The sequence below is a fragment of the Somniosus microcephalus genome, chromosome 33, assembly GCF_052327205.1.
Source record: "Somniosus microcephalus isolate GS21.2 chromosome 33, FLI_Smic_1.0, whole genome shotgun sequence".
In the NCBI taxonomy this organism is placed as follows: Eukaryota; Metazoa; Chordata; class Chondrichthyes; order Squaliformes; family Somniosidae; genus Somniosus; species Somniosus microcephalus.
The window spans coordinates 14558246-14585143 of record NC_141019.1 but is presented as its reverse complement, the minus strand read 5'-3'; the positions used below and the strand labels follow the sequence as shown (position 1 = coordinate 14585143).

At 52.9% G+C, this 26898-nt stretch overlaps 2 protein-coding genes across 3 annotated transcripts in view; one reads left to right on the top strand and one right to left on the bottom strand.

The window, feature by feature from the left end:
- Positions 1–26898, bottom strand: part of LOC147096970 (uncharacterized) — a 1290222-nt gene that overhangs the window by 266307 nt on the left and 997017 nt on the right. The window lies entirely within an intron of this gene.
- The window catches only part of LOC147096974 (natural resistance-associated macrophage protein 2-like), a 451798-nt gene that overhangs the window by 94317 nt on the left and 330583 nt on the right, over positions 1–26898 (top strand). The gene's annotated exons all lie outside the window — the stretch shown is intronic.

Genomic DNA, 26898 nt, shown 5'->3' with positions numbered 1-26898 from the left:
CCAGTAACGCAGTCTCCCAGTAACGCAGTCTCCCAGCAACGCAGTTTCCCAGCAACGCAGTTTCCCAGTAACACAGTCTCCCAGTGACACAGTCTCCTAGTAACACAGCCTCCCAGCAACACCGTCTCCCAGCAACGCAGTCTCCCAGCAACACCGTCTCCCAGTAACGCAGTCTCCCAGTAACACGGTCTCCCAGTAACACGGTCTCCCAGTAACGCAGTCTCCCAGTAACACAGTTTCCCAGTAACACAGTTTCCCAGTAACGCAGTCTCCCAGTAACACAGTCTTCCAGTAACGCAGTCTCCCAGTAACACAGTCTCCCAGTAACGCCGTCTCCCAGCATCAAAGTCTCCCAGCAATGCAGTCTCCCAGTAACATGGTCTCCCAGTAACGCAGTCTCCCGGTAACACAGTCTCCCAGCAACGCAGTCTCCCAGTAACACAGTCTCCCAGCAATGCAGTCTCCAAGTAACAGTCTCCCAGTAACAGTCTCCCAGTAACACTGTCTCCCAGTAACGCAGTCTCCCAGCAACGCAGTTCCCCAGCAACGCAGTTTCCCAGTAACACAGTCTCCCAGTAATGCAGTCTCCCAGCAATGCAGTCTCCCAGTAACACGGTCTCCCAGTAACGCAGTCTCCCAGTAACAGTCTCCCAGTAACGCAGTCTCCGAGTAACGCAGTCTCCCAGTAATGCAGTATCCCTGTAACACAGTCTCCCAGTAACACAGTCTCCCAGCAATGCAGTCTCCCAGTAACACGGTCTGCCAGTAACGCAGTCTCACAGTAATGCAGTCTCCCAGTAAAGCAGTCTCCCAGTAACGCAGTCTGCCAGTAAGAGTCTCCCAGTAACAGTCTCCCAGTAACACAGTTTCCCAGTAACACAGTCTCCCAGTAACGCAGTCTCCCAGTAACAGTCTCCCAGCAACACAGTCTCCCAGTAACGCAGTCTCCCAGTAACACGGTCTCCCAGTAACGCAGTCTCCCAGTAACAGTCTCCCAGTAACATAGTCTCCCAGTAACGCAGTCTCCCAGTAACACAGTCTCCCAGTAACGCAGTCTCCCAGTAACACAGTCTCCTAGTAACACAGCCTCCCACTAGCACAGTCTCCCAGTAATGCAGTCTCCCAGTAACACAGTCTCCCATTAACACGGTCTCCCAGTAACGCGATCTCCCAGTAACAGTCTCCAAGTAACACAGTTTCCCAGTAACACAGTTTCCCAGTAACACAGTTTCACAGTAATGCAGTCTCCCAGTAATACAGTCTCCCAGTAACGCAGTCTCCCATTAACACGGTCTCCCAGTAAAACACTTTCCCAGTAACACACTCTCCCAGAAATGCAGTCTCCCAGCAACGCAGTCTCCCAGCAACACAGTCTCCCAGCAATGCCGTCTCCCAGCAACACGGTCTCCCAGTAACAGTCTCCCAGTAACACAGTCTCCCGTTAACGCAGTTTCCCAGTAACAGTCTCCCAGTAACGCAGTCTCCCAGTGACACGGTCTCCCAGTAATGCAGTCTCCCAGTAACAGTCTCCCAATAACACAGTCTCCCAGTAACGCAATCTCCCAGTAACACAGTCTCCCAGTAACACAGTTTCCCAGTAACGCAGTCTCCCAGTAACACAGTCTCCCAGCAACGCAGTCTCCCAGCAATGCAGTCTCCCACTAACACGGTCTCCCAGTAACGCTGTCTCCCAGTAACACAGTTTCCCAGTAACACACTCTCCCAGTAATGCAGTCTCCCAGCAACGCAGTCTCCCGGTAACACAGTCTCCCAGCAACGCAGTCTCCCAGTAACACAGTCTCCCAGCAATGCAGTCTCCCAGTAACACAGTCTCCCAGTAAAGCAGTCTCCCAGTAACAGTCTCCCAGTAACAGTCTCCCAGTAACACTGTCTCCCAGTTACGCAGTCTCCCAGCAACGCAGTTCCCCAGCAACGCCGTTTCCCAGTAACACAGTCTCCCAGTAATGCAGTCTCCCAGCAATGCAGTCTCCCAGTAACACGGTCTCCCAGTAACGCACTCTCCCAGTAAAAGTCTCCCAGTAACACAGTCTCCGAGTAACGCAGTCTCCCAGTAACACAGTCTCCCAGTAATGCAGTATCCCTGTAACACAGTCTCCCAGTAACACAGTCTCCCAGCAATGCAGTCTCCCAGTAACACGGTCTCCCAGTAACGCACTCTCCCAGGAACAGTCTCCCAGTAACACAGTCTCCCAGTAATGCAGTATCCCTGTAACACAGTCTCCCAGTAACAGAGTCTCCCAGCAATGCAGTCTCCCAGTAACGCGGTCTCCCAGTAACGCAGTCTCCCAGTAACGCAGTCTCCCAGTAACACAGTCTCCCAGCAACGCAGTCTCCCAGTAACACAGTCTCCCAGTAAAGCAGTCTCCCAGTAACGGTCTCCCAGTAACAGTCTCCCAGTAACACAGTCTCCCAGTAACGCAGTCTCCCAGCAACGCAGTTTCCCAGCAACGCAGTTTCCCAGTAACACAGTCTCCCAGTGACACAGTCTCCTAGTAACACAGCCTCCCAGCAACACCGTCTCCCAGCAACGCAGTCTCCCAGCAACACCGTCTCCCAGTAACGCAGTCTCCCAGTAACGCAGTCTCCAATAACACAGTCTCCCAGTAACACGGTCTCCCAGTAACACGGTCTCCCAGTAACGCAGTCTCCCAGTAACACAGTTTCCCAGTAACACAGTTTCCCAGTAACGCAGTCTCCCAGTAACACAGTCTCCCAGTAACGCAGTCTCCCAGTAACACAGTCTCCCAGTAACGCCGTCTCCCAGCATCAAAGTCTCCCAGTAACGCAGTCTCCCGGTAACACAGTCTCCCAGCAACGCAGTCTCCCAGTAACAGTCTCCCAGTAACGCAGTCTCCCAGCAACGCAGTCTCCCAGTAACAGTCTCCCAGTTACACAGTCTCCCAGTAATGCAGTGTCCCAGTAACACAGTCTCCCTGTAACACAGTCTCCCAGCAATGCAGTCTCCCAGTAACACAGTCTCCCAGGAACGCAGTCTCCCAGTAACGCAGTCTCCCAGTAACGCAGTCTCCAAGTAACGCAGTCTCCCAGTAACACCGTCTCCCAGTAACGCAGTCTCCCAGTAACAGTCTCCCAGTAACACAGTTTCCCAGTAACACAGTCTCCCAGTAACGCAGTCATCCCGTAACAGTCTCCCAGCAACACAGTCTCCCAGTAACACGGTCTCCCAGTAACACAGTCTCCCAGTAACATAGTCTCCCAGTAACGCAGTCTCCCAGTAACACAGTCTCCCAGTAACACCGACTCCCAGTAACACCGTCTCCCAGTAACACGGTCTCCCAGTAACGCGATCTCCCAGTAACAGTCTCCAAGTAACACAGTTTCCCAGTAACACAGTTTCCCAGTAACACAGTTTCCCAGTAATGCAGTCTCCCAGTAACACAGTCTCCCAGTAACACAGTCTCCCAGTAACGCAGTCTCCCATTAACACAGTCTCCCAGTAACGCCGTCTCCCAGCAATGCAGTATCCCAGCAATGCAGTCTCCCAGTAACACGGTCTCCCAGTAACGCAGTCTCCCAGTAACACAGTTTCCTAGTAACACAGTCTCCCAGTAACGCAGTCTACCAGCAACGCAGTCTCCCAGTAACACAGTCTCCCAGCAACGCAGTCTCCCAGTAACACAGTCTCCCAGTAAAGCAGTCTCCCAGTAACGGTCTCCCAGTAACAGTCTCCCAGTAACACAGTCTCCCAGTAACGCAGTCTCCCAGTAACGCAGTCTCCCAGCAACGCAGTTTCCCAGCAACGCAGTTTCCCAGTAACACAGTCTCCCAGTGACACAGTCTCCTAGTAACACAGCCTCCCAGCAACACCGTCTCCCAGCAACGCAGTCTCCCAGCAACACCGTCTCCCAGTAACGCAGTCTCCCAGTAACACGGTCTCCCAGTAACACGGTCTCCCAGTAACGCAGTCTCCCAGTAACACAGTTTCCCAGTAACACAGTTTCCCAGTAACGCAGTCTCCCAGTAACACAGTCTTCCAGTAACGCAGTCTCCCAGTAACACAGTCTCCCAGTAACGCCGTCTCCCAGCATCAAAGTCTCCCAGCAATGCAGTCTCCCAGTAACATGGTCTCCCAGTAACGCAGTCTCCCGGTAACACAGTCTCCCAGCAACGCAGTCTCCCAGTAACACAGTCTCCCAGCAATGCAGTCTCCCAGTAACAGTCTCCCAGTAACAGTCTCCCAGTAACACTGTCTCCCAGTAACGCAGTCTCCCAGCAACGCAGTTCCCCAGCAACGCAGTTTCCCAGTAACACAGTCTCCCAGTAATGCAGTCTCCCAGCAATGCAGTCTCCCAGTAACACGGTCTCCCAGTAACGCAGTCTCCCAGTAACAGTCTCCCAGTAACGCAGTCTCCGAGTAACGCAGTCTCCCAGTAATGCAGTATCCCTGTAACACAGTCTCCCAGTAACACAGTCTCCCAGCAATGCAGTCTCCCAGTAACACGGTCTGCCAGTAACGCAGTCTCACAGTAATGCAGTCTCCCAGTAAAGCAGTCTCCCAGTAACGCAGTCTGCCAGTAAGAGTCTCCCAGTAACAGTCTCCCAGTAACACAGTTTCCCAGTAACACAGTCTCCCAGTAACGCAGTCTCCCAGTAACAGTCTCCCAGCAACACAGTCTCCCAGTAACGCAGTCTCCCAGTAACACGGTCTCCCAGTAACGCAGTCTCCCAGTAACAGTCTCCCAGTAACATAGTCTCCCAGTAACGCAGTCTCCCAGTAACACAGTCTCCCAGTAACGCAGTCTCCCAGTAACACAGTCTCCTAGTAACACAGCCTCCCACTAGCACAGTCTCCCAGTAATGCAGTCTCCCAGTAACACAGTCTCCCATTAACACGGTCTCCCAGTAACGCGATCTCCCAGTAACAGTCTCCAAGTAACACAGTTTCCCAGTAACACAGTTTCCCAGTAACACAGTTTCACAGTAATGCAGTCTCCCAGTAATACAGTCTCCCAGTAACGCAGTCTCCCATTAACACGGTCTCCCAGTAAAACACTTTCCCAGTAACACACTCTCCCAGAAATGCAGTCTCCCAGCAACGCAGTCTCCCAGCAACACAGTCTCCCAGCAATGCCGTCTCCCAGCAACACGGTCTCCCAGTAACAGTCTCCCAGTAACACAGTCTCCCGTTAACGCAGTTTCCCAGTAACAGTCTCCCAGTAACGCAGTCTCCCAGTGACACGGTCTCCCAGTAATGCAGTCTCCCAGTAACAGTCTCCCAATAACACAGTCTCCCAGTAACGCAATCTCCCAGTAACACAGTCTCCCAGTAACACAGTTTCCCAGTAACGCAGTCTCCCAGTAACACAGTCTCCCAGCAACGCAGTCTCCCAGCAATGCAGTCTCCCACTAACACGGTCTCCCAGTAACGCTGTCTCCCAGTAACACAGTTTCCCAGTAACACACTCTCCCAGTAATGCAGTCTCCCAGCAACGCAGTCTCCCGGTAACACAGTCTCCCAGCAACGCAGTCTCCCAGTAACACAGTCTCCCAGCAATGCAGTCTCCCAGTAACACAGTCTCCCAGTAAAGCAGTCTCCCAGTAACAGTCTCCCAGTAACAGTCTCCCAGTAACACTGTCTCCCAGTTACGCAGTCTCCCAGCAACGCAGTTCCCCAGCAACGCCGTTTCCCAGTAACACAGTCTCCCAGTAATGCAGTCTCCCAGCAATGCAGTCTCCCAGTAACACGGTCTCCCAGTAACGCACTCTCCCAGTAACAGTCTCCCAGTAACACAGTCTCCGAGTAACGCAGTCTCCCAGTAACACAGTCTCCCAGTAATGCAGTATCCCTGTAACACAGTCTCCCAGTAACACAGTCTCCCAGCAATGCAGTCTCCCAGTAACACGGTCTCCCAGTAACGCACTCTCCCAGGAACAGTCTCCCAGTAACACAGTCTCCCAGTAATGCAGTATCCCTGTAACACAGTCTCCCAGTAACAGAGTCTCCCAGCAATGCAGTCTCCCAGTAACGCGGTCTCCCAGTAACGCAGTCTCCCAGTAACGCAGTCTCCCAGTAACACCGTCTCCCAGTAAAGCAGTCTCCCAGTAACGCAGTCTCCCAGTAACAGTCTCCCAGTAACACAGTTTCCCAGTAACACAGTCTCCCAGTAACGCAGTCTCCCAGTAACAGTCTCCCAGCAACACAGTCTCCCAGTAACGCAGTCTCCCAGTGACAGTCTCCCAGTAACATAGTCTCCCAATAATGCAGTCTCCCAGTAACACAGTCTCCCAGTAACGCTGTCTCCCAGTAATACAGTCTCCCAGTACCACAGCCTCCCACTAACACAGTCTCCCAGTAAGACAGTCTCCCAGTAACACAGTCTCCCAGTAACACAGTCTCCCAGTAACACAGCCTCCCAGTAAGACAGTCTCCCAGTAACGCAGTCTCCCAGTAACACAGTCTCCCAGTAACACGGTCTCCCAGTAACGCGATCTCCCAGTAACAGTCTCCAAGTAACACAGTTTCCCAGTAACACAGTTTCCCAGAAACACAGTTTCCCAGTAATGCAGTCTCCCAGTAATAATCTCTCAGCAACAGAGTCTCCCAGTAACGCAGTCTGCCAGTAACACGGTCTCCCAGTAACACAGTCTCCCAGTAACAGAATCCCAGTAACATAGTCTCCCAGTAACACCGTCTCCCAGTAACACAGTTTCCCAGTAACGCAGTCTCCGAGTAATACAGTCTCCCAGTAACACAGTCTCCCAGTAACGCAGTCTCCCAGAAACACGGTCTGCCAGTAACACGGTCTGCCAGTAACGCAGTGTCCCAATAACAGTCTCCCAGTAACACAGTCTCCCAGTAACACAGTCTCCCAGTCACGCAGTCTCCCAGTAACAGTCTCCCAGTAACAGTCTCCCAGTAACACGTTCTCCCAGTAACGCAGTCTCCCAGTAACAGTCTCCCAGTAACACAGTCTCCGAGTAACGCAGTCTCCCAGTAACACAGTCTCCCAGTAACGCCGTCTTCCAGCAACACAGTCTCCCAGCAATGCAGTCTCCCAGTAACACAGTCTCCCAGGAACGCAGACTCCCAGACACAGTCTCCCAGTAACACAGTCTCCCAGTAACTCAGTTTCCCGGTAACACAGTCTCCCAGTAATGCAGTCTCCCAGCAATGCAGTCTCCCAGTAACGCGGTCTCCCAGTAACAGCCTCCCAGTAACACCGTCTCCCAGTAACACCGTCTCCCAGTAACACAGTCTCCCAGTAACCCGGTCTCCCAGTTACGCAATCTCCCAGTAGCACAGTCTCCCAGTAACGCGGTCTCCCAGTAACAGTCTCCCAGTAACACCGTCTCCCAGTAACACAGTCTCCCAGCAATGCAGTCTCCTAGTAACATGGTCTCCCAGTAACGCAGTCTTTCAGTAACAGTCTCCCAATAACTCAGTCTCCCAGTAACGCAGTCTCCCAGTAACACAGTCTCCCAGCAATGCAGTCTCCCAGTAACACGGTCTCCCATGAACGCAGTTTCCCAGTAACGCAGTCTCCCAGTAACACGGTCTCCCAGTAACGCAGTCTCCCAGTAACACGGTCTCCCAGTAACGCAGTCTCCCAGTAACAGTCTCCCAATAACACAGTCTCCCAGTAACGCAATCTCCCAGTAACACAGTCTCCCAGTAACGCAGTCTCCCAGTAACAATGTCTCCCAGTAACACAGTCTCCCAGTAGCGCAGTCTCCCAGTAACGCAGTCTCCCAGTAACGCAGTCTCCCAGTAACACAGTCTCCCAGTAACACAGTCTCCCAGTAACACCGTCTCCCTGTAACACGGTCTCCCGGTAACACGGCCTCCCAGTAATGCAGTCTCCCAGCAATGCAGTCTCCCAGTAACACGGTCTCCCAGTAACGCAGTCTCCCAGTAACGCAGTCTCCCAGGAACACAGTCTCCCAGTAATGCCGTCTCCCAGCAACGCAGTCTCCCAGCAATGCAGTCTCCCAGCAATGCAGTCTCCCAGTAACACGGTCTCCCAGTAATGCAGTCTCCCAGTAACACAGTTTCCCAGTAACACACTCTCCCAGTAATGCAGTCTCCCAGCAACGCAGTCTCCCAGTAACACAGTCTCCCAGTAACGCAGTCTCCCAGCAACGCAGTTCCCCAGCAACGCAGTTTCCCAGTAACACAGTCTCCCAGTAATGCAGTCTCCCAGCAATGCAGTCTCCCAGTAACACGGTCTCCCTGTAACGCAGTCTCCCAGTAACAGTCTCCCAGTAACACAGTCTCCGAGTAACGCAGTCTCCCAGTAACACAGTCTCCCAGTAAAGCAGTATCCCTGTAACACAGTCTCCCATTAGCACAGTCTCCCAACAATGCAGTCTCCCAGTAACACGGTCTCCCAGTAACGCAGTCTCCCAGTAACGCAGTCTCCCAGTAACGCAGTCTCCCAGTAACGCAGTCTCCCAGTAACAGTCTCCCAGCAACACAGTCGCCCAGTAACGCAGTCTCCCAGTAACACAGTCTCCCAGTAACGCAGTCTCCCAGTAATACAGTCTCCCAGTAACACAGTCTCCCAGTAACACAGTCTCCCAGTAACGCAGTCTCCCAGTAACACAGTCTCCCAGTAACACAGTCTCCCAGTTACGCGATCTCCCAGTAACAGTCTCCAAGTAACACAGTTTCCCAGTAACACCGTTTCCCAGTAACACAGTTTCCCAGTAACGCAGTCTCCCAGCAACACAGTCTCCCAGTAACACAGTCTCCCAGTAACGCAGTCTCCCATTAACACGGTCTCCCAGTAACACAGCTTCCCAGTAACACACTCTCCCAGTAATGCAGTCTCCCAGCAATGCAGTCTCCCTGTAACACAGTCTCCCAGCAACGCAGTCTCCCAGTAACACAGTCTCCCAGCAATGCAGTCTCCCAGGAACACGGTCTCCCAGTAAAGCAGTCTCCCAGTAAGACAGTCTCCCAGCAATGCAGTCTCCCAGTAACACGGTCTCCCAGTAACGCAGTCTCCCAGTAACACAGTCTCCCAGTAAGACAGTCTCCCAGCAATGCAGTCTCCCAGTAACACGGTCTCCCAGTAACGCAGTCTCCCAGTAACACAGTCTCCCAGTAACGCAGTCTCCCAGTAACAGTCTCCCAGTAACACAGTCTCCGAGTAACGCAGTCTCGCAGTCTCCCAGTAACACGGTCTCCCAGTAACGCAGTCTCCCAGTAACACAGTCTCCCAGTAAAGCAGTCTCCCAGTAACAGTCTCCCAGTAACACAGTCTCCGAGTAACGCAGTCTCCCAGTAACACAGTCTCCCAGTAATGCAGTATCCCTGTAACGCAGTCTCCCAGTAACACAGTCTCCCAGTAAAGCAGTCTCCCAGTAACAGTCTCCCAGTAACACAGTCTCCGAGTAACACAGTCTCCCAGTAACACAGTCTCCCAGTAACCCGGTCTCCCAGTTATGCAGTCTCCCAGTAGCACAGTCTCCCAGTAACACGGTCTCCCAGTAACGCAGTCTCCCAATAACAGTCTCCCAGTAACTCAGTCTCCCAGTAACGCAGTCTCCCAGTAACACAGTCTCCCAGCAATGCAGTCTCCCAGTAACACGGTCTCCCAGTAAAGCAGTCTCCCAGTAACAGTCTCCCAGTAACACAGTTTCCCAGTAACACAGTTTCCCAGTAACGCAGTCTCCCAGTAACACAGTCTCCCAGTAACGCAGTCTCCCAGTAACACAGTCTCCCAGTAACACCGTCTCCCAGCAACGCAGTCTCCCAGCAATGCAGTCTCCCAGTAACACAGTCTCCCAGTAACACAGTCTCCCAGTAACGCAGTCTCCCAGGAACACAGTTTCCCAGTAACACACTCTCCCAGTAATGCAGTCTCCCAGCAACGCAGTCTCCCGGTAACACAGTCTCCCAGCAACGCAGTCTCCCAGTAACACAGTCTCCCAGCAATGCTGTCTCCCAGTAACACAGTCTCCCAGTAACACAGTCACCCAGTAACGCAGTCTCCCAGCAACGCAGTTCCCCAGCAACGCAGTTCCCCAGCAACGCAGTTTCCCAGTAACACAGTCTCCCAGTAATGCAGTCTCCCAGCAATGCTGTCTCCCAGTAACAGGGTCTCCCAGTAACGCAGTCTCCCAGTAACAATCTCCCAGCAACACAGTCTCCCAGTAATGCAGTGTCCCAGTAACACAGTCTCCCAGTAATGCAGTATCCCTGTAACACAGTCTCCCAGTAACACAGTCTCCCAGCAATGCAGTCTCCCAGTAACACGGTCTCCCAGTAACGCAGTCTGCCAGTAACACAGTCTGCCAGTAACGCAGTCTCACAGTAACGCAGTCTCCCAGTAACACCGCCTCCCAGTAACGCAGTCTCCCAGTAACAGTCTCCCAGTAGCACAGTTTCCCAGTAACACAGTCTCCCAGTAACGCAGGCTCCCCGTAACAGTCTCCCAGCAACACAGTCTCCCAGTAACGCAGTCTCCCAGTAACACAGTCTCCCAGTAACACAGTCTCCCAGTAACGCAGTCTCCCAGTAACACAGTCTCCCAGTAACACCGACTCCCAGTAACACCGTCTCCCAGTAACACGGTCTCCCAGTAACGCGATCTCCCAGTAACAGTCTCCAAGTAACACAGTTTCCCAGTAACACAGTTTCCCAGTAATGCAGTCTCCAAGTAACACAGTCTCCCAGTAACACAGTCTCCCAGTAACGCAGTCTCCCATTAACACAGTCTCCCAGTAACGCCGTCTCCCAGCAATGCAGTCTCCCAGCAATGCAGTCTCCCAGTAACACGGTCTCCCAGTAACGCAGTCTCCCAGTAACACAGTTTCCTAGTAACACAGGCTCCCAGTAACGCAGTCTACCAGCAACGCAGTCTCCCAGTAACACAGTCTCCCAGCAACGCAGTCTCCCAGTAACACAGTCTCCCAGTAAAGCAGTCTCCCAGTAACGGTCTCCCAGTAACAGTCTCCCAGTAACACAGTCTCCCAGTAACGCAGTCTCCCAGCAACGCAGTTTCCCAGCAACGCAGTTTCCCAGTAACACAGTCTCCCAGTGACACAGTCTCCTAGTAACACAGCCTCCCAGCAACACCGTCTCCCAGCAACGCAGTCTCCCAGCAACACCGTCTCCCAGTAACGCAGTCTCCCAGTAACGCAGTCTCCAATAACACAGTCTCCCAGTAACACGGTCTCCCAGTAACACGGTCTCCCAGTAACGCAGTCTCCCAGTAACACAGTTTCCCAGTAACACAGTCTCCCAGTAACGCAGTCTCCCAGTATCACAGTCTCCCAGTAACACCGACTCCCAGTAACACCGTCTCCCAGTAACACGGTCTCCCAGTAACGCGATCTCCCAGTAACAGTCTCCAAGTAACACAGTTTCCCAGTAACACAGTTTCCCAGTAATGCAGTCTCCAAGTAACACAGTCTCCCAGTAACACAGTCTCCCAGTAACGCAGTCTCCCATTAACACAGTCTCCCAGTAACGCCGTCTCCCAGCAATGCAGTCTCCCAGCAATGCAGTCTCCCAGTAACACGGTCTCCCAGTAACGCAGTCTCCCAGTAACACAGTTTCCTAGTAACACAGGCTCCCAGTAACGCAGTCTACCAGCAACGCAGTCTCCCAGTAACACAGTCTCCCAGCAACGCAGTCTCCCAGTAACACAGTCTCCCAGTAAAGCAGTCTCCCAGTAACGGTCTCCCAGTAACAGTCTCCCAGTAACGCAGTCTCCCAGCAACGCAGTTTCCCAGCAACGCAGTTTCCCAGTAACACAGTCTCCCAGTGACACAGTCTCCTAGTAACACAGCCTCCCAGCAACACCGTCTCCCAGCAACGCAGTCTCCCAGCAACACCGTCTCCCAGTAACGCAGTCTCCCAGTAACGCAGTCTCCAATAACACAGTCTCCCAGTAACACGGTCTCCCAGTAACACGGTCTACCAGTAACGCAGTCTCCCAGTAACACAGTTTCCCAGTAACACAGTTTCCCAGTAACGCAGTCTCCCAGTAACACAGTCTCCCAGTAATGCAGTCTCCCAGTAACAGTCTCCCAGTTACACAGTCTCCCAGTAATGCAGTATCCCTGTAACACAGTCTCCCTGTAACACAGTCTCCCAGCAATGCAGTCTCCCAGTAACACGGTCTCCCAGTAACGCAGTCTCCCAGTAACACGGTCTCCCAGTAACGCAGTCTCCCAGCATCAAAGTCTCCCAGCAATGCAGTCTCCCAGTAACATGGTCTCCCAGTAACGCAGTCTCCCGGTAACACAGTCTCCCAGCAACGCAGTCTCCCAGTAACAGTCTCCCAGTTACACAGTCTCCCAGTAATGCAGTATCCCTGTAACACAGTCTCCCTGTAAAACAGTCTCCCAGCAATGCAGTCTCCCAGTAACACGGTCTCCCAGTAACGCAGTCTCCCAGTAACACAGTCTCCCAGTAACGCAGTCTCCCAGTAACGCAGTCTCCCAGTAACACCGTCTCCCAGTAACGCAGTCTCCCAGTAACAGTCTCCCAGTAACACAGTTTCCCAGTAACACTGTCTCCCAGTAACGCAGTCATCCCGTAACAGTCTCCCAGCAACACAGTCTCCCAGTAACGCAGTCTCCCAGTAACACGGTCTCCCAGTAACACAGTCTCCCAGTAACACAGTCTCCCAGTAAAGCAGTCTCCCAGTAACACAGTCTCCCAGTAACACCGACTCCCAGTAACACCGTCTCCCAGTAACACGGTCTCCCAGTAACGCGATCTCCCAGTAACAGTCTCCAAGTAACACAGTTTCCCAGTAACACAGTTTCCCAGTAACACAGTTTCCCAGTAATGCAGTCTCCCAGTAACACAGTCTCCCAGTAACAGTCTCCCAGTAACGCAGTCTCCCATTAACACAGTCTCCCAGTAACGCCGTCTCCCAGCAATGCAGTCTCCCAGCAATGCAGTCTCCCAGTAACACGGTCTCCCAGTAACGCAGTCTCCCAGTAACACAGTTTCCTAGTAACACAGTCTCCCAGTAACGCAGTCTACCAGCAACGCAGTCTCCCAGTAACACAGTCTCCCAGCAACGCAGTCTCCCAGTAACACAGTCTCCCAGCAACGCAGTCTCCCAGTAACACAGTCTCCCAGTAAAGCAGTCTCCCAGTAACGGTCTCCCAGTAACAGTCTCCCAGTAACACAGTCTCCCAGTAACGCAGTCTCCCAGTAATGCAGTCTCCCAGCAACGCAGTTTCCCAGCAACGCAGTTTCCCAGTAACACAGTCTCCCAGTGACACAGTCTCCCAGCAACGCAGTCTCCCAGCAACACCGTCTCCCAGTAACGCAGTCTCCCAGTAACGCAGTCTCCCAGTAACACGGTCTCCCAGTAACACGGTCTCCCAGTAACGCAGTCTCCCAGGAACACAGTTTCCCAGTAACACAGTTTCCCAGTAACGCAGTCTCCCAGTAACACAGTCTCCCAGTAACGCAGTCTCCCAGTAACACAGTCTCCCAGTAACGCCGTCTCCCAGCATCAAAGTCTCCCAGCAATGCAGTCTCCCAGTAACATGGTCTCCCAGTAACGCAGTCTCCCGGTAACACAGTCTCCCAGCAACGCAGTCTCCCAGTAACACAGTCTCCCAGTAAAGCAGTCTCCCAGTAACAGTCTCCCAGTAACAGTCTCCCAGTAACAGTCTCCCAGTAACACTGTCTCCCAGTAACGCAGTCTCCCAGCAACGCAGTTCCCCAGCAACGCAGTTTCCCAGTAACGCAGTCTCCCAGCAATGCAGTCTCCCAGTAACACAGTCTCCCAGTAAAGCAGTCTCCCAGTAACAGTCTCCCAGTAACAGTCTCCCAGTAACAGTCTCCCAGTAACACTGTCTCCCAGTAACGCAGTCTCCCAGCAACGCAGTTCCCCAGCAACGCAGTTTCCCAGTAACGCAGTCTCCCAGTAATGCAGTCTCCCAGTAACACGGTCTCCCAGTAAAGCAGTCTCCCAGTAATGCAGTCTCCGAGTAATGCAGTCTCCCAGTAACACAGTCTCCCAGTAACACAGTCTCCCAGTAATGCAGTATCCCTGTAACACAGTCTCCCAGTAACACAGTCTCCCAGCAATGCAGTCTCCCAGTAACACGGTCTGCCAGTAACGCAGTCTCACAGTAATGCAGTCTCCCAGTAACAGTCTCCCAGTAAAACAGTTTCCCAGTAACACAGTCTCCCAGTAACGCAGTCTCCCAGTAACATAGTCTCCCAGTAACGCAGTCTCCCAGTAACACAGTCTCCCAGTAACGCAGTCTCCCAGTAACACAGTCTCCTAGTAACACAGCCTCCCACTAGCACAGTCTCCCAGTAATGCAGTCTCCCAGCAACACAGTCTCCCATTAACACGGTCTCCCAGTAACGCGATCTCCCAGTAACAGTCTCCAAGTAACACAGTTTCCCAGTAACACAGTTTCCCAGTAACACAGTTTCACAGTAATGCAGTCTCCCAGTAATACAGTCTCCCAGTCACGCAGTCTCCCATTAACACGGTCTCCCAGTAAAACACTTTCCCAGTAACACAGTCTCCCAGTAACACAGTTTCCCAGTAACACAGTTTCCCAGTAACGCAGTCTCCCAGTAACACAGTCTCCCAGCAACGCAGTCTCCCAGCAATGCAGTCTCCCAGTAACACGGTCTCCCAGTAACGCTGTCTCCCAGTAACACAGTTTCCCAGTAATACACTCTCCCAGTAATGCAGTCTCCCAGCAACGCAGTCTCCCGGTAACACAGTCTCCCAGCAACGCAGTCTCCCAGTAACACAGTCTCCCAGCAATGCAGTCTCCCAGTAACACAGTCTCCCAGTAAAGCAGTCTCCCAGTAACAGTCTCCCAGTAACAGTCTCCCAGTAACACTGTCTCCCAGTTACGCAGTCTCCCAGCAAAGCAGTTCCCCAGCAACGCCGTTTCCCAGTAACACAGTCTCCCAGTAATGCAGTCTCCCAGCAATGCAGTCTCCCAGTAACACGGTCTCCCAGTAACGCAGTCTCCCAGTAACAGTCTCCCAGTAACACAGTCTCCGAGTAACACAGTCTCCCAGTAACGCACTCTCCCAGTAACAGTCTCCCAGTAACGCAGTCTCCGAGTAACGCAGTCTCCCAGTAACACAGTCTCCCAGTGATGCAGTATCCCTGTAACACAGTCTCCCAGTAACACAGTCTCCCAGCAATGCAGTCTCCCAGTAACACGGTCTCCCAGTAACGCACTCTCCCAGGAACGGTCTCCCATGAACACAGTCTCCGAGTAACGCAGTCTCCCAGTAACACAGTCTCCCAGTAATGCAGTATCCCTGTAACACAGTCTCCCAGTAACACAGTCTCCCAGCAATGCAGTCTCCCAGTAACGCAGTCTCCCAGTAACGCAGTCTCCCAGTAACAGTCTCCCAGTAACACAGTTTCCCAGTAACACAGTCTCCCAGTAACGCAGTCTCCCAGTAACAGTCTCCCAGCAACACAGTCTCCCAGTAATACAGTCTCCCAGTACCACAGCCTCCCAGTAACACAGTCTCCCAGTAAGACAGTCTCCCAGTAACACAGTCTCCCAGTAACACAGTCTCCCAGTAACACAGCCTCCCAGTAAGACAGTCTCCCAGTAACGCAGTCTCCCAGTAACACAGTCTCCCAGTAACACGGTCTCCCAGTAACGCGATCTCCCAGTAACAGTCTCCAAGTAACACAGTTTCCCAGTAACACAGTTTCCCAGTAACACAGTTTCCCAGTAATGCAGTCTCCCAGTAACACAGTCTCCCAGTAACGCAGTCTCCCAGTAACACAGTCTCCCAGTAACGCAGTCTCCCATTAACACAGTCTCCCAGTAACACAGTCCCCCAGCAACGCAGTCTCCCAGTAACACAGTCTCCCAGCAATGCAGTCTCCCAGTAACACAGTCTCCCAGTTAAGCAGTCTCCCAGTAACAGTCTCCCAGTAACAGTCTCCCAGTAACACAGACTCCCAGTAACGCAGTCTCCCGGCAACACAGTTCCCCAGCAACGCAGTTTCCCAGTAACACAGTCTCCCAGTAATGCAGTCTCCCAGCAATGCAGTCTCCCAGTAACACGGTCTCCCAGTAACGCAGTCTCCCAGTAACAGTCTCCCAGTAACACAGTCTCCCAGTAACCCGGTCTCCCAGTTACGCAGTCTCCCAGTAGCACAGTCTCCTAATAACACAGTCTCCCAGCAATGCAGTCTCCCAGTAACATGGTCTCCCAGTAACGCAGTCTTTCAGTAACAGTCTCCCAGTAACACAGTCTCCCATTAACGCAGTTTCCCAGTAACACAGTCTCCCAGTAACGCAGTCTCACAGTAACACAGTCTCCAAGTAAAGCAGTCTCCCAGCAACGCAGTTTCCCAGCAACGCAGTTTCCGAGTAACACCGTCTCCCAGTAAAGCAGTCTCCCAGTAACACAGCCTCCCAGCAACACCGTCTCCCAGCAACGCAGTCTCCCAGTAACAGTCTCCCAGTAACACAGTCTCCCAGTAACGCAGTCTCCCAGTAACACCGTCTCCCAGTAATGCAGTATCCCTGTAACACAGTCTCCCAGTAACACAGTCTCCCAGCAATGCAGTCTCCCAGTAACACGGTCTCCCAGTAACGCAGCCTCCCAGTAACACAGTCTCCCAGTAACGCAGTCTCCCAGTAACAGTCTCCCAGTAACACAGTCTCCGAGTAACGCAGTCTCCCAGTAACACAGTCTCCCAGTAATGCAGTATCCCTGTAACGCAGTCTCCCATTAACACCGTCTCCCAGTAACACCGTCTCCCAGTAACACGGTCTCCCAGTAACGCAGTCTCCCAGTAACCCGGTCTCCCAGTTACGCAGTCTCCCAGTAGCACAGTCTCCCAGTGACGCAGTCTCCCAGTAACGCAGTCTCCCAGTAACACAGTCTCCCAGCAATGCAGTCTCCCAGTAACACGGTCTCCCAGTAACGCAGTCTCCCAGTAACAGTCTCCCAGTAACACAGTTTCCCAGTAACACAGTTTCCCAGTAACGCAGTCTCCCAGTAACACAGTCTCCCAGTAACACCGTCTCCCAGCAACGCAGTCTCCCAGCAATGCAGTCTCCCAGTAACACGGTGTCCCAGTAACGCAGTCTCCCAGTAACACAGTTTCCCAGTAACACACTCTCCCAGTAATGCAGTCTCCCAGCAACGCAGTCTCCCGGTAACACAGTCTCCCAGCAACGCAGTCTCCCAGTAACACAGTCTCCCAGCAATGCTGTCTCCCAGTAACACAATCTCCCAGTAACACAGTCTCCCAGTAACGCAGTCTCCCAGCAACGCAGTTCCCCAGCAACGCAGTTTCCCAGTAACACAGTCTCCCAGTAATGCAGTCTCCCAGCAATGCAGTCTCCCAGTAACACGGTCTCCCAGGAACGCAGTCTCCCAGTAACAGTCTCCCAGTTACACAGTCTCCCAGTTACACAGTCTCCCAGTAATGCAGTGTCCCAGTAACACAGTCTCCCAGTAATGCAGTATCCCTGTAACACAGTCTCCCTGTAACACAGTCTCCCAGCAATGCAGTCTCCCAGTAACACGGTCTCTCAGTAACGCAGTCTGCCAGTAACACAGTCTCCCAGTAACGCAGTCTCCCAGTAACGCAGTCTCCCAGTAACACTGTCTCCCAGTAACGTAGTCTCCCCGTAACAGTCTCCCAGCAACACAGTCTCCCAGGAACGCAGTCTCCCAGCAACACGGTCTCCCAGAAACACAGTCTCCCAGTAACACAGTCTCCCAGTAAGGCAGTCTCCCAGTAACACAGTCTCCCAGTAACACCGACTCCCAGTAACACCGTCTCCCAGTAACACGGTCTCCCAGTAACGCGATCTCCCAGTAACAGTCTCCAAGTAACACAGTTTCCCAGTAACACAGTTTCCCAGTAACACAGTTTCCCAGTAATGCAGTCTCCCAGTAACACAGTCTCCCAGTAACACAGTCTCCCAGTAACGCAGTCTCCCATTAACACAGTCTCCCAGTAACGCCGTCTCCCAGCAACGCAGTCTCCAGGCAATGCAGTCTCCCAGTAACACGGTCTCCCAGTAATGCAGTCTCCCAGGAGCACAGTTTCCTCGGAACACAGTCTCCCAGTAACGCAGTCTACCAGCAACGCAGTCTCCCAGTAACACAGTCTCCCAGCAACGCAGTCTCCCAGCAACGCAGTCTCCCAGTAACACAGTCTCCCAGCAATGCAGTCTCCCAGTAACAGTCTCCCAGCAAAGCAGTCTCCCAGTAACAGTCTCCCAGTAACAGTCTCCCAGTAACACAGTCTCCCAGTAACGCAGTCTCCCAGCAACGCAGTTTCCCAGCAACGCAGTTTCCCAGTAACACAGTCTCCCAGTAACGCAGTCTCCCCGTAACACAGCCTCCCAGCAACACCGTCTCCCAGCAACGCAGTCTCCCAGCAACACCGTCTCCCAGTAACGCAGTCTCCCAGTAACGCAGTCTCCCAGTAACACAGTCTCCCAGTAACACGGTCTCCCAGTAACACGGTCTCCCAGTAACGCAGTCTCCCAGTCACACAGTTTCCCAGTAACACAGTTTCCCAGTAACGCAGTCTCCCAGTCACACAGTCTCCCAGTAACGCAGTCTCCCAGTAACACAGTCTCCCAGTAACGCAGTCTACCAGCAACGCAGTCTCCCAGTAACACAGTCTCCCAGCAACGCAGTCTCCCAGCAACGCAGTCTCCCAGTAACACAGTCTCCCAGCAATGCAGTCTCCCAGTAACAGTCTCCCAGCAAAGCAGTCTCCCAGTAACAGTCTCCCAGTAACAGTCTCCCAGTAACACAGTCTCCCAGTAACGCAGTCTCCCAGCAACGCAGTTTCCCAGCAACGCAGTCTCCCAGTAACACGGTCTCCCAGTAACGCAGTCTCCCAGTAACACAGTTTCCCAGTAAAACACTCTCCCAGTAATGCAGTCTCCCAGCAACGCAGTCTCCCGGTAACACAGTCTCCCAGCAACGCAGTCTCCCAGTAACACAGTCTCCCAGCAATGCAGTCTCCCAGTAACACAGTCTCCCAGTAACAGTCTCCCAGTTACACTGTCTCCCAGTAACGCAGTCTCCCAGCAACGCAGTTCCCCAGCAACGCAGTTTCCCAGTAACACAGTCTCCCAGTAACGCAGTCTCCCAGTAATACAGTCTCCCAGTAACACAGTCTCCCAGTAACACAGTCTCCCAGGAACACAGTCTCCCAGTAACGCAGTCTCCCAGTAACACAGTCTCCCAGTAACACAGTCTCCCAGTAACACGGTCTCCCAGTAACGCGATCTCCCAGTAACAGTCTCCAAGTAACACAGTTTCCCAGTAATACAGTTTCCCAGTAACACAGTTTCCCAGTAATGCAGTCTCCCAGGAACACAGTCTCCCAGTAACGCAGTCTCCCATTAACACGGTCTCCCAGTAACACAGTTTCCCAGTAACACACTTTCCCAGTAATGCAGTTTCCCAGCAATGCAGTCTCCCAGTAACACAGTCTCCCAGCAATGCAGTCTCCCAGCAACACGGTCTCCCAGTAACGCAGTCTCCCAGTAGCACAGTCTCTCAGTAACGCAGTCTCCCAGTAATAGTCTCCCAGTAACACAGTCTCCCAGTAACGCAGTCTCCCAGTAATAATCTCTCAGCAACAGAGTCTCCCAGTAACGCAGTCTGCCAGTAACACGGTCTCCCAGTAACACAGTCTCCCAGTAACACCGTCTCCCAGTAACACAGTTTCCCAGTAACGCAGTCTCCGAGTAATACAGTCTCCCAGTAACGCAGTCTCCCAGTAACACGGTCTGCCAGTAACACGGTCTGCCAGTAACGCAGTGTCCCAATAACAGTCTCCCAGTAACACAGTCTCCCAGTAACACAGTCTCCCAGTCACGCAGTCTCCCAGTCACGCAGTCTCCCAGTAACAGTCTCCCAGTAACAGTCACCCAGTAACACGTTCTCCCAGTAACGCAGTCTCCCAGTAACAGTCTCCCAGTAACACAGTCTCCGAGTAACGCAGTCTCCCAGTAACACAGTCTCCCAGTAACGCCGTCTTCCAGCAACACAGTCTCCCAGCAATGCAGTCTCCCAGTAACACAGTCTCCCAGGAACGCAGTCTCCCAGACACAGTCTCCCAGTAACACAGTCTCCCAGTAACTCAGTTTCCCGGTAACACAGTCTCCCAGTAACGCAGTCTCCCAGCAATGCAGTCTCCCAGTAACGCGGTCTCCCAGTAACAGCCTCCCAGTAACACCGTCTCCCAGTAACACCGTCTCCCAGTAACACAGTCTCCCAGTAACCCGGTCTCCCAGTTACGCAATCTCCCAGTAGCACAGTCTCCCAGTAACGCGGTCTCCCAGTAACAGTCTCCCAGTAACACCGTCTCCCAGTAACACAGTCTCCCAGCAATGCAGTCTCCCAGTAACATGGTCTCCCAGTAACGCAGTCTTTCAGTAACAGTCTCCCAATAACTCAGTCTCCCAGTAACGCAGTCTCCCAGTAACACAGTCTCCCAGCAATGCAGTCTCCCAGTAACACGGTCTCCCATTAACGCAGTTTCACAGTAACGCAGTCTCCCAGTAACACGGTCTCCCAGTAACGCAGTCTCCCAGTAACACGGTCTCCCAGTAACGCAGTCTCCCAGTAACAGTCTCCCAATAACACAGTCTCCCAGTAACGCAATCTCCCAGTAACACAGTCTCCCAGTAACGCAGTCTCCCAGTAACGCAGTCTCCCAGTAACGCAGTCTCCCAGTAACACAGTTTCCCAGTAACACACTCTCCCAGTAATGCAGTCTCCCAGCAACGCAGTCTCCCAGTAACACAGTCTCCCAGTAACGCAGTCTCCCAGCAACGCAGTTCCCCAGCAACGCAGTTTCCCAGTAACACAGTCTCCCAGTAATGCAGTCTCCCAGCAATGCAGTCTCCCAGTAACACGGTCTCCCTGTAACGCAGTCTCCCAGTAACAGTCTCCCAGTAACACAGTCTCCGAGTAACGCAGTCTCCCAGTAACACAGTCTCCCAGTAAAGCAGTATCCCTGTAACACAGTCTCCCATTAGCACAGTCTCCCAACAATGCAGTCTCCCAGTAACACAGTCTCCCAGTAACGCAGTCTCCCAGTAACGCAGTCTCCCAGTAACGCAGTCTCCCAGTAACGCAGTCTCCCAGTAACAGTCTCCCAGCAACACAGTCGCCCAGTAACGCAGTCTCCCAGTAACACAGTCTCCCAGTAACGCAGTCTCCCAGTAATACAGTCTCCCAGTAACACAGTCTCCCAGTAACACAGTCTCCCAGTAACACAGTCTCCCAGTAACGCAGTCTCCCAGTAACACAGTCTCCCAGTAACACAGTCTCCCAGTAACGCGATCTCCCAGTAACAGTCTCCAAGTAACACAGTTTCCCAGTAACACCGTTTCCCAGTAACACAGTTTCCCAGTAACGCAGTCTCCCAGTAACACAGTCTCCCAGTAACGCAGTCTCCCAGTAACGCAGTCTCCCATTAACACGGTCTCCCAGTAACACAGCTTCCCAGTAACACACTCTCCCAGTAATGCAGTCTCCCAGCAATGCAGTCTCCCTGTAACACAGTCTCCCAGCAACGCAGTCTCCCAGTAACACAGTCTCCCAGCAATGCAGTCTCCCAGTAACACGGTCTCCCAGTAAAGCAGTCTCCCAGTAACAGTCTCCCAGTAACACAGTCTCCGAGTAACGCAGTCTCCCAGTAACACAGTCTCCCAGCAATGCAGTCTCCCAGTAACACGGTCTCCCAGTAACGCAGTCTCCCAGTAACACAGTCTCCCAGTAACGCAGTCTCCCAGTAACAGTCTCCCAGTAACACAGTCTCCGAGTAACGCAGTCTCCCAGTAACACAGTCTCCCAGAAATGCAGTATCCCTGTAACGCAGTCTCCCATTAACACCGTCTCCCAGTAACACCGCCTCCCAGTAACATGGTCTCCCAGTAACGCAGTCTCCCAGTAACAGTCTCCCAGTAACACCGTCTCCCAGTAACACAGTCCCCCAGTGACACAGTCTCCCAGTAACACAGTCTCCCAGCAATGCAGTCTCCCAGTAACACGGTCTCCCAGTAACGCAATCTCCCAATAACAGTCTCCCAGTAACTCAGTCTCCCAGTAACGCAGTCTCCCAGTAACACAGTCTCCCAGTAACGCAGTCTCCCAGTAACACAGTCTCCCAGCAATGCAGTCTCCCAGTAACACGGTCTCCCAGTAACGCAGTCTCCCAGTAACAGTCTCCCAGTAACACAGTTTCCCAGTAACACAGTTTCCCAGTAACGCAGTCTCCCAGTAACACAGTCTCCCAGTAACGCAGTCTCCCAGTAACACAGTCTCCCAGTAACACCGTCTCCCAGCAACGCAGTCTCCCAGTAACGCAGTCTCCCAGGAACACAGTTTCCCAGTAACACACTCTCCCAGTAATGCAGTCTCCCAGCAATGCAGTCTCCCGGTAACACAGTCTCCCAGCAACGCAGTCTCCCAGTAACACAGTCTCCCAGCAATGCTGTCTCCCAGTAACAGGGTCTCCCAGTAACGCAGTCTCCCAGTAACAGTCTCCCAGTAACACAGTCTCCCAGTAATGCAGTGTCCCAGTAACACAGTCTCCCAGTAATGCAGTATCCCTGTAACACAGTCTCCCAGTAACACAGTCTCCCAGCAATGCAGTCTCCCAGTAACACGGTCTCCCAGTAACGCAGTCTGCCAGTAACACAGTCTGCCAGTAACACAGTCTCCCAGTAACACCTCCTCCCAGTAATGCAGTCTCCCAGTAACAGTCTCCCAGTAGCACAGTTTCCCAGTAACACAGTCTCCCAGTAACGCAGTCTCCCCGTAACAGTCTCCCAGCAACACAGTCTCCCAGTAACACAGTCTCCCAGTAACACAGTCTCCCAGTAACGCAGTCTCCCAGTAACACAGTCTCCCAGTAACACCAACTCCCAGTAACACCGTCTCCCAGTAACACAGTTTCCCAGTAATGCAGTCTCTCAGTAACACAGTCTCCCAGTAACACAGTCTCCCAGTAACGCAGTCTCCCATTAACACAGTCTCCCAGTAACGCCGTCTCCCAGCAATGCAGTCTCCCAGCAATGCAGTCTCCCAGTAACACGGTCTCCCAGTAACGCAGTCTCCCAGTAACACAGTTTCCTAGTAACACAGGCTCCCAGTAACGCAGTCTACCAGCAACGCAGTCTCCCAGTAACACAGTCTCCCAGCAACGCAGTCTCCCAGTAACACAGTCTCCCAGTAAAGCAGTCTCCCAGTAACGGTCTCCCAGTAACAGTCTCCCAGTAACACAGTCTCCCAGTAACGCAGTCTCCCAGCAACGCAGTTTCCCAGCAACGCAGTTTCCCAGTAACACAGTCTCCCAGTGACACAGTCTCCTAGTAACACAGCCTCCCAGCAACACCGTCTCCCAGCAACGCAGTCTCCCAGCAACACCGTCTCCCAGTAACGCAGTCTCCCAGTAACGCAGTCTCCAATAACACAGTCTCCCAGTAACACGGTCTCCCAGTAACACGGTCTCCCAGTAACGCAGTCTCCCAGTAACACAGTTTCCCAGTAACACAGTTTCCCAGTAACGCAGTCTCCCAGCAACACAGTCTCCCAGTAACGCAGTCTCCCAGTAACACAGTCTCCCAGTAACGCCGTCTCCCAGCATCAAAGTCTCCCAGTAACGCAGTCTCCCGGTAACACAGTCTCCCAGCAACGCAGTCTCCCAGTAACAGTCTCCCAGTTACACAGTCTCCCAGTAATGCAGTGTCCCAGTAACACAGTCTCCCAGTAATGCAGTATCCCTGTAACACAGTCTCCCTGTAACACAGTCTCCCAGCAATGCAGTCTCCCAGTAACACAGTCTCCCAGGAACGCAGTCTCCCAGTAACGCAGTCTCCCAGTAACGCAGTCTCCCAGTAACGCAGTCTCCCAGTAACACCGTCTCCCAGTAACGCAGTCTCCCAGTAACAGTCTCCCAGTAACACAGTTTCCCAGTAACACAGTCTCCCAGTAACGCAGTCATCCCGTAACAGTCTCCCAGCAACACAGTCTCCCAGTAACACGGTCTCCCAGTAACACAGTCTCCCAGTAACACAGTCTCCCAGTAACGCAGTCTCCCAGTAACACAGTCTCCCAGTAACACCGACTCCCAGTAACACCGTCTCCCAGTAACACGGTCTCCCAGTAACGCGATCTCCCAGTAACAGTCTCCAAGTAACACAGTTTCCCAGTAACACAGTTTCCCAGTAACACAGTTTCCCAGTAATGCAGTCTCCCAGTAACACAGTCTCCCAGTAACACAGTCTCCCAGTAACGCAGTCTCCCATTAACACAGTCTCCCAGTAACGCCGTCTCCCAGCAATGCAGTATCCCAGCAATGCAGTCTCCCAGTAACACGGTCTCCCAGTAACGCAGTCTCCCAGTAACACAGTTTCCTAGTAACACAGTCTCCCAGTAACGCAGTCTACCAGCAACGCAGTCTCCCAGTAACACAGTCTCCCAGCAACGCAGTCTCCCAGTAACACAGTCTCCCAGTAAAGCAGTCTCCCAGTAACGGTCTCCCAGTAACAGTCTCCCAGTAACACAGTCTCCCAGTAACGCAGTCTCCCAGTAACGCAGTCTCCCAGCAACGCAGTTTCCCAGCAACGCAGTTTCCCAGTAACACAGTCTCCCAGTGACACAGTCTCCTAGTAACACAGCCACCCAGCAACACCGTCTCCCAGCAACGCAGTCTCCCAGCAACACCGTCTCCCAGTAACGCAGTCTCCCAGTAACACGGTCTCCCAGTAACACGGTCTCCCAGTAACGCAGTCTCCCAGTAACACAGTTTCCCAGTAACACAGTTTCCCAGTAACGCAGTCTCCCAGTAACACAGTCTTCCAGTAACGCAGTCTCCCAGTAACACAGTCTTCCAGTAACGCAGTCTCCCAGTAACACAGTCTCCCAGTAACGCCGTCTCCCAGCATCAAAGTCTCCCAGCAATGCAGTCTCCCAGTAACATGGTCTCCCAGTAACGCAGTCTCCCGGTAACACAGTCTCCCAGCAACGCAGTCTCCCAGTAACACAGTCTCCCAGCAATGCAGTCTCCCAGTAACAGTCTCCCAGTAACAGTCTCCCAGTAACACTGTCTCCCAGTAACGCAGTCTCCCAGCAACGCAGTTCCCCAGCAACGCAGTTTCCCAGTAACACAGTCTCCCAGTAATGCAGTCTCCCAGCAATGCAGTCTCCCAGTAACACGGTCTCCCAGTAACGCAGTCTCCCAGTAACAGTCTCCCAGTAACGCAGTCTCCGAGTAACGCAGTCTCCCAGCAACACAGTCTCCCAGTAACACAGTCTCCCAGCAATGCAGTCTCCCAGTAACACGGTCTGCCAGTAACGCAGTCTCACAGTAATGCAGTCTCCCAGTAAAGCAGTCTCCCAGTAACGCAGTCTGCCAGTAAGAGTCTCCCAGTAACAGTCTCCCAGTAACACAGTTTCCCAGTAACACAGTCTCCCAGTAACGCAGTCTCCCAGTAACAGTCTCCCAGCAACACAGTCTCCCAGTAACGCAGTCTCCCAGTAACACGGTCTCCCAGTAACGCAGTCTCCCAGTAACAGTCTCCCAGTAACATAGTCTCCCAGTAACGCAGTCTCCCAGTAACACAGTCTCCCAGTAACGCAGTCTCCCAGTAACACAGTCTCCTAGTAACACAGCCTCCCACTAGCACAGTCTCCCAGTAATGCAGTCTCCCAGTAACACAGTCTCCCATTAACACGGTCTCCCAGTAACGCGATCTCCCAGTAACAGTCTCCCAGTAATACAGTCTCCCAGTAACGCAGTCTCCCATTAACACGGTCTCCCAGTAAAACACTTTCCCAGTAACACACTCTCCCAGAAATGCAGTCTCCCAGCAACGCAGTCTCCCAGCAACACAGTCTCCCAGCAATGCCGTCTCCCAGCAACACGGTCTCCCAGTAACAGTCTCCCAGTAACACAGTCTCCCGTTAACGCAGTTTCCCAGTAACAGTCTCCCAGTAACGCAGTCTCCCAGTGACACGGTCTCCCAGTAATGCAGTCTCCCAGTAACAGTCTCCCAATAACACAGTCTCCCAGTAACGCAATCTCCCAGTAACACAGTCTCCCAGTAACACAGTCTCCCAGTAGCACAGTCTCCCAGTAACGCAGTCTCCCAGTAACACAGTCCCCCAGTAACACGGTCTCCCAGTAACACGGTCTCCCAGTAACGCAGTCTCCCAGTAACACAGTTTCCCAGTAACACAGTTTCCCAGTAACGCAGTCTCCCAGTAACACAGTCTCCCAGCAATGCAGTCTCCCAGCAATGCAGTCTCCCACTAACACGGTCTCCCAGTAACGCTGTCTCCCAGTAACACAGTTTCCCAGTAACACACTCTCCCAGTAATGCAGTCTCCCAGCAACGCAGTCTCCCGGTAACACAGTCTCCCAGCAACGCAGTCTCCCAGTAACACAGTCTCCCAGCAATGCAGTCTCCCAGTAACACAGTCTCCCAGTAAAGCAGTCTCCCAGTAACAGTCTCCCAGTAACAGTCTCCCAGTAACACTGTCTCCCAGTTACGCAGTCTCCCAGCAACGCAGTTCCCCAGCAACGCCGTTTCCCAGTAACACAGTCTCCCAGTAATGCAGTCTCCCAGCAATGCAGTCTCCCAGTAACACGGTCTCCCAGTAACGCACTCTCCCAGTAACAGTCTCCCAGTAACACAGTCTCCGAGTAACGCAGTCTCCCAGTAACACAGTCTCCCAGTAATGCAGTATCCCTGTAACACAGTCTCCCAGTAACACAGTCTCCCAGCAATGCAGTCTCCCAGTAACACGGTCTCCCAGTAACGCACTCTCCCAGGAACAGTCTCCCAGTAACACAGTCTCCCAGTAATGCAGTATCCCTGTAACACAGTCTCCCAGTAACAGAGTCTCCCAGCAATGCAGTCTCCCAGTAACGC